Raw genomic sequence first — 6,032 nt, 5'->3', positions numbered from 1 at the left:
CCTTTAAATGTTAATGAGCTCTGCTGACCCCGCCCCTCTCTTCCGAGCCGCTCTCAAGAGAGACTGTTTACTTTAGCCGCATTCATCGTGAAACTTGCTAATCAGCACATTATTAGGAAAGGCGATTTGCAAAGATTCATTAAAAAACTACTCACTTCTTCTGTAGATGAAGCTGGATCACGAATGATTCACGCAAACATAGGTAGATCTAGGTAGATCGGGGGCGCATTCTCTTCAGAAACAAACATAATCCACTGCGTCTTCAGCGGCTCAGATGTCGGGAGTAAATGACGGCTGCTATGTTCATTATTACATCCAACAACAGAACACCTCAGTCGCTTAGGAGTCATTCTCGTCTACATCTGCTCCAGCGGGGAAACAATGATGGACTGATGACAGCTCACTCAGGGCGGAGCTAAGGAAAGACACCAGTCCAGTCTGTGCTCAAACGCTACTGTCAATCAAACTATCGTGGGAGGGGCCTGTTTTTGTGACGTCACACAGGCATCTGAGATCAGCTCGATTTGGGAAAGGGGAAAAGATTTGAGTAGATTAACAAAAAAACACTGGGTGGATTTTTATCATTATAGGGTGGTTGTGTACACACACTGCCTACACACATTTCAGTTCAAACAACTTGTAAAAGTGCATGTAGCATCCTATGACCCCTTTAAGGAGTTCCAAAATACGTTTTGTTCATAATTGTACAGTATTTAATATTGGTTATACTACATTCTTCTTTGATTGCATTATAAGCGTTTTCTTTTCAAATGTTTAAATGTCAGTACAATATGTAGACTTTTTTCATTAGATACATAAGCATGTAGAATTCATAAGCACTAATGACAATTTCTCACTTACATTTGATCATTTCTAACATGACTAATGATATGTTGACAGAACAATGTTATGGTACTTTATAGATGTTGTGTGTAATGCAAACTGAACTAACTACACATTTATGTCACTTTTGTATTTGTTTTTACAATCTTCAATATTTAATGGTTTATGACTAATACATGTGAAGTGGCTAAATATAAAGGCCTGTTTTTTTATTATTATTATTGGTGGGCAGATGTTAGTTAAGCCTATGCAGTGATGTTTGGATTGATTTAGTATGTCAGGGCATTAGGTAGACCTACTGTTATGCTGTGTAGGCTAGGGCTGCTATGTTAGTGTGCTGAAAGAAAATCTGTATTTGTCCATAGATGCTTTTTCGACTCTATACAAAGTATCTATAATTATGTAAACCGATCACATATTTTAACTGTTACAATTTGATCTGTTTCAGCATGCATGCAAAGACTAACAAACCAAACCATCGTATTGTCTATCTGTACTTATGATGCCTTAAGTAACCTCCCTACTAAAATAAACATTTAACTAAATTGTTATGTGTTCGGTCTAAATTAGTAAAAATAATTTCAACACACATTCCCTGCAACAGAATGCCAACTCCTTGGAAACGCAAACACTGTAAGGTGCTTTGACAGCCTCAGCTTGGGGGTTTTAGTTCACTGAAACCTATGCAACCACACTGAATTTGGTTCACTGACATCCTACCCTATTAAACCCTCTTACTTAACCATTTTTAGGTGCCGGTGTTGCACCGAATTATGTGACCCTAGTATGTGCTGTATTGAGCTAATCTGACCTGAAAAGCAAGGTGTGCTCTGATTGGCCAGCTATCCAGTGCGTTGTGATTGGCCGAATACCTCAAGCGTGTAAATGTCGAGTAAATGTACGACTGCTATATTCATTATTACATCCAACAACAAAACACCTCAAAAGCACACATTTATGTTCAAACAACAACAAAAGTTAATTTTGCATCCGATGACCCCTTTAAGAACGTTCGTCAGCCAATCAGATTCAAGCATTCAACGGCCCCATAATATAAAATCATTTCATTTGAAAGCACAGCCACCACAAAATCAGACTTTAGCTCATATTTTTACTTTGAGATCGTTTGAGAGGTTAAATACAGATTTAAAATCATAAGATATAGTTTAATAGTTATGATACTGTAACTGATTTTGAAATCAAATATCTGCATAGCTATGACAGGACACACTGGCATCTAACGCTAATCTTACAAAAATAAAGCATAGGCCTATATACAAACCCAAATAGGAAATAAAACAGTTATTGAATAAGTGTCCTATTCTGTATCCTAATCTCCTGAAACATTGGCGTCTCATATTTTAAAGCACTCAATGCAATTTGGGAAAGAAATCAATCAGATGTAACCCACTTTGTAATCTCTAACATTTTCATAAGTAACTCTAACAGATTTTTTCTCAGTAACTGTAACAGATTAGTTACATTTTTTTTGTAATTAAATTACATAATTCCATTACATGTAACTAGTTACTCACCAACACTGCTTGTAGTTGTAATGCATTACCTTATATCATTTCAACTAATAATATAGTCTCACAAGTCGAACTGTTATACTTTTATAGTGCTTTTTGTCATTTTTGGATGGTGTGCTAAGGGTGAGTACATTCTTTTTTTTTCTCCAACATCCAACTATAAAAATAGTATGGGTAAAAGGGGAACTTAATAATTGTTTCCAAGTCTTTTATGGATTATTTACTCAATATGATGCAAATTATGAGAAGATTAACCATTAATTCAGTTGAATCAGAGATAAGATTTATGAATAAAATGCATACCATTCAAGCTCTAATTTATCCAATTATATATAGTAATTTCGATGATAGTGATTTTTCTCTTTTAGACCTGGTTTGTTGTCAGTTGTAGTCGCTTCCCGTTACAATTTGAACTTTTCAACATGGATTCATGTGTAATCTGCCTGGTAGCGATAAATTGGTTGTATACCGTGGTGCAAGTGTATTTTGATTGGCCACGTTTATTTTAAAATAAGAGTGAAAACTCAATTATAATTTTCAGATAACTTTAAGCTCTCAGATCTAGTCAACACAATTTTTTTCGTGGCCTAAATCCCTGAATTTGCAATACATTTGAATAAAAAAAGTTGTTTAAAACTGCAAAAATCTTAATTTTGAGCTTTCCAACTACCCACACAAGTTCTAACCTAAATACTGCTTTATAGAAGCTGTATGAAAATTAACAATGTTAAAGTTTTAGCTCAAAGAACTGTGCAATTACATCAAAGCAGGCCTTTCCATCAGGACGTTTTCAGAGGGAAAATCTGAAATTCTAACCTCAGATTCTCCCGAAATGTCCAAAATAAAAGTCAAACCGCAAATTGTGATTATTCAAATTGCATTGGACAATAACATGACTATTCCAGATAAAATGTGTTTATGGTTTTTTTATTGTTCATATTAGGAGAAACAGTTACGTCAAGATGAATGAGTGTTGATCTATACAGCAAAGTCATCTTAAAGAGTAGCTAATAAGTATTAGGAGTGACAGAAGTAACATTAATAATAATAATATTGAGAACCGTGTTATTTTCCAAAGACATATATGGATACATCGAGGTTATACATGGAGGATCAGCCAATCTCTTGGCTGCTTACTGGACACATATAGCATCATGTAGATCAGGGATCGGATGGTTTAGCAATATGTTAACATCCCATTCTCTGATCTCTAATGTTGCCTTTAAAGCATTTAAAAAAAATCATATTTCAGCTGGACCAGAAAGACAGTCCTTCCCTTTTTGAATGAACATGTCATCTCTCTCTATACATATACACACACACACACACACACACACAGAGTAACTCCCAATGGATAATGATGATGATGATGATAACAACTGCATAAAAAACAAAGTTAATATAATAACTGGTATTAAAGGTTTTTAAAAAAACACTACTAAATAGTACCTGGTAACCAAATTGTTGTCTACACATTTTTTTCCTCCCTCCCTCTCTGGAAAAAAGACTCGTTGTGGGGAGGGTCAAGAACATATAAAATGACTAAACTCTTAAAAAAAAAAGAGAGAGAAAAAAGACAACTTTATAGATGTTTTCACACATTCATCTCCTTTAAATGTTCTCTTGCATGCTCTTTCAACCAACCCTTCTTCGTACACTCAAACACATACATACACAAGGACAATAGAAAAATACATGTGATCAATGGCTAAAATGTAATGACGAAAACAGAAACGATGAATAAAAAAGTTCATTTAAGTGCCATCTCCCATAAACCATTAGCTTCTGTTTATCCTTCTCCCCTTTAGTGCAGTCTTAGCCACCTCTTTCCAACAGGACTCAGCTGGTAGTGACAAATCAGCTGCACGTTTGCTTGAAATGTCAATCAGCAGGCCTGCAAAGCAGTGTCATAAAAGGCATTAAAACGTCATAAGAGCTTACAAAGTCACAGATTTGGAAGAACATCAGTAATTTAACTTGATTTGGGTGAACTATAACTATAAACCTGCAAAAATGCTGCAGATGTGTGTATCTTTCTATGAAATACTTTGTGATGTAAGTTCAGTACAATTCATTTGGTGGAGTTTGATCATATTTTCTTGTTCACCAGCATTTGTAACATTTATCAATTAGAAATGTTTTATTTCAAAGCTTGATATAAGCATGTGCTAGTCTTTGTTAGCTGGCATTCGTAACCTTAATCACCCATTAATGATGCTAGTGTCCTTTTCAGTCAATCTTGCACAATCCCTGCAACAAAATTAACCTTTGTTTTTGTTCCTCTTAGTAGTGATGGAGAAATGTGCCATGTAGGGAAAAAAAAATATCACTAATGTAAAATAAATTCACTGACAGTGCTTTATTATTTTCTCTGTCAGTCTGAAAAGGTATCATTAAAAAATATAGTGCAAATCAATTACTATTACTATCATTTTTATTCATTTTGACCTTTACATCAAAACCAGCTCAAGATGGCATAGAGATGCTGAATAAAATTACTTGGATGTTAAAATATGTTCTCAAAACTGGCAGTGATGCATTTATGGGCAAGTTAAGCAGTCGTTTATGACATTGTTTGATTCTGAGGGAAGTTCACAGATTGCCATTTCAGATTGACAAGTTTACACTGTTTTTTTTAAACCATGTTTTTTTGCTATGCAGCCCACTTTTTCAATGGTCTTGACTAAAAGGATTTTTCCCACTTATTTTTTCCATAGGGATTTTAAAAAGTCTTTGTTGGAGAGTTAAAAACCACGAACCAAACCAACCAGCTAAAAAATGAATCGCATCATTACAAACTTCGAGTTGAAGCAAAAAATTATTTAAAAATGGGACAAAAGTACTAAACTGCGTACTTAAAGGGGTGGTTCACTGGGTTTTTTCTAGGCTTGATTGTGTTTATGGGGAGCAGTCTAACGTGTTAATGCTTAGTTTAAAAAAACCTCATTATTTTTCACATAATTGACCTTTATTCCACACCGCTCTGTCCCTTCTCTGAGAAACGCGCTGATCATTTCCAGCTTTTATGAAGCCCCTCCCTCAGAAATAGGCGATGGGCTCTGATTGGTTAGCTAGCCCAGTGTGTTGTGATTGGCTAAACCGCTTCTAGTGCACGTCTAAAGCCCCGCCCCTCACCTCAGCGGCAAGTGCTCCGGTTGTATTGTAAACAACGGCGTCGTTAATATCGCTTATCAGTTTGAGCCTGATTGAGAAGCAGAGGATATTATTGAAGAGGATCGTGCAGAACCTGTGCAAGCACGGCTTTTAATGGTAGGCCTATGTTTTTTGTTTGTTGTTGTCTCATACTTTTAGATACGCTGTTAGCTTTTAATATACGGTTTCATCCTGGTTAAAGCTTTAATACAGCAACCGCATGTACGTCCATGTTTAATGCTTCTCATATCGTAGCTATGTGAAAATAAGTGTATAATTGGAACAGTTCATTGTTGGAGCTGAGCTGAATGAGAGAGAGAGAGAGATGCAGAGCATGTGCAGAGCAGGGGAACGCGGGGAACAGTATTGAGAACCGCTGCTTTTGAACACTGATTTTGGAACCTGTGAATCCATTAGAATCGTTAGAAGACAGAATCGCGATTCATATATGAATAGATTTTTACGTGCACCTCTAGTTTTCTCTTCTTCTTCTCTAAAGCAGCG

General features: G+C 35.8%; 1 protein-coding gene across 1 annotated transcript in view; it reads right to left on the bottom strand.

Annotated features, from left to right (window-relative positions):
- Positions 1-3,295: 3,295 nt before the first annotated feature.
- Positions 3,296-6,032, bottom strand: part of LOC107554334 (zinc finger protein 384-like) — a 25,943-nt gene continuing 23,206 nt past the window's right edge. Inside the window, exon 11 of the mRNA XM_016236818.1 lies at positions 3,296-4,269. The gene's annotated coding sequence lies outside the window, so the exon portion shown is untranslated. The remainder of the gene's footprint in view (positions 4,270-6,032) is intronic.

The sequence above is a fragment of the Sinocyclocheilus grahami genome, unplaced genomic scaffold (assembly GCF_001515645.1).
Source record: "Sinocyclocheilus grahami isolate Dianchi unplaced genomic scaffold, SAMN03320097.WGS_v1.1 scaffold498.1, whole genome shotgun sequence".
Classification (NCBI taxonomy): Eukaryota; Metazoa; Chordata; class Actinopteri; order Cypriniformes; family Cyprinidae; genus Sinocyclocheilus; species Sinocyclocheilus grahami.
The sequence above is the reverse complement of the archived record's forward strand: the minus strand, read 5'-3'. Positions and strand labels throughout refer to the sequence as shown.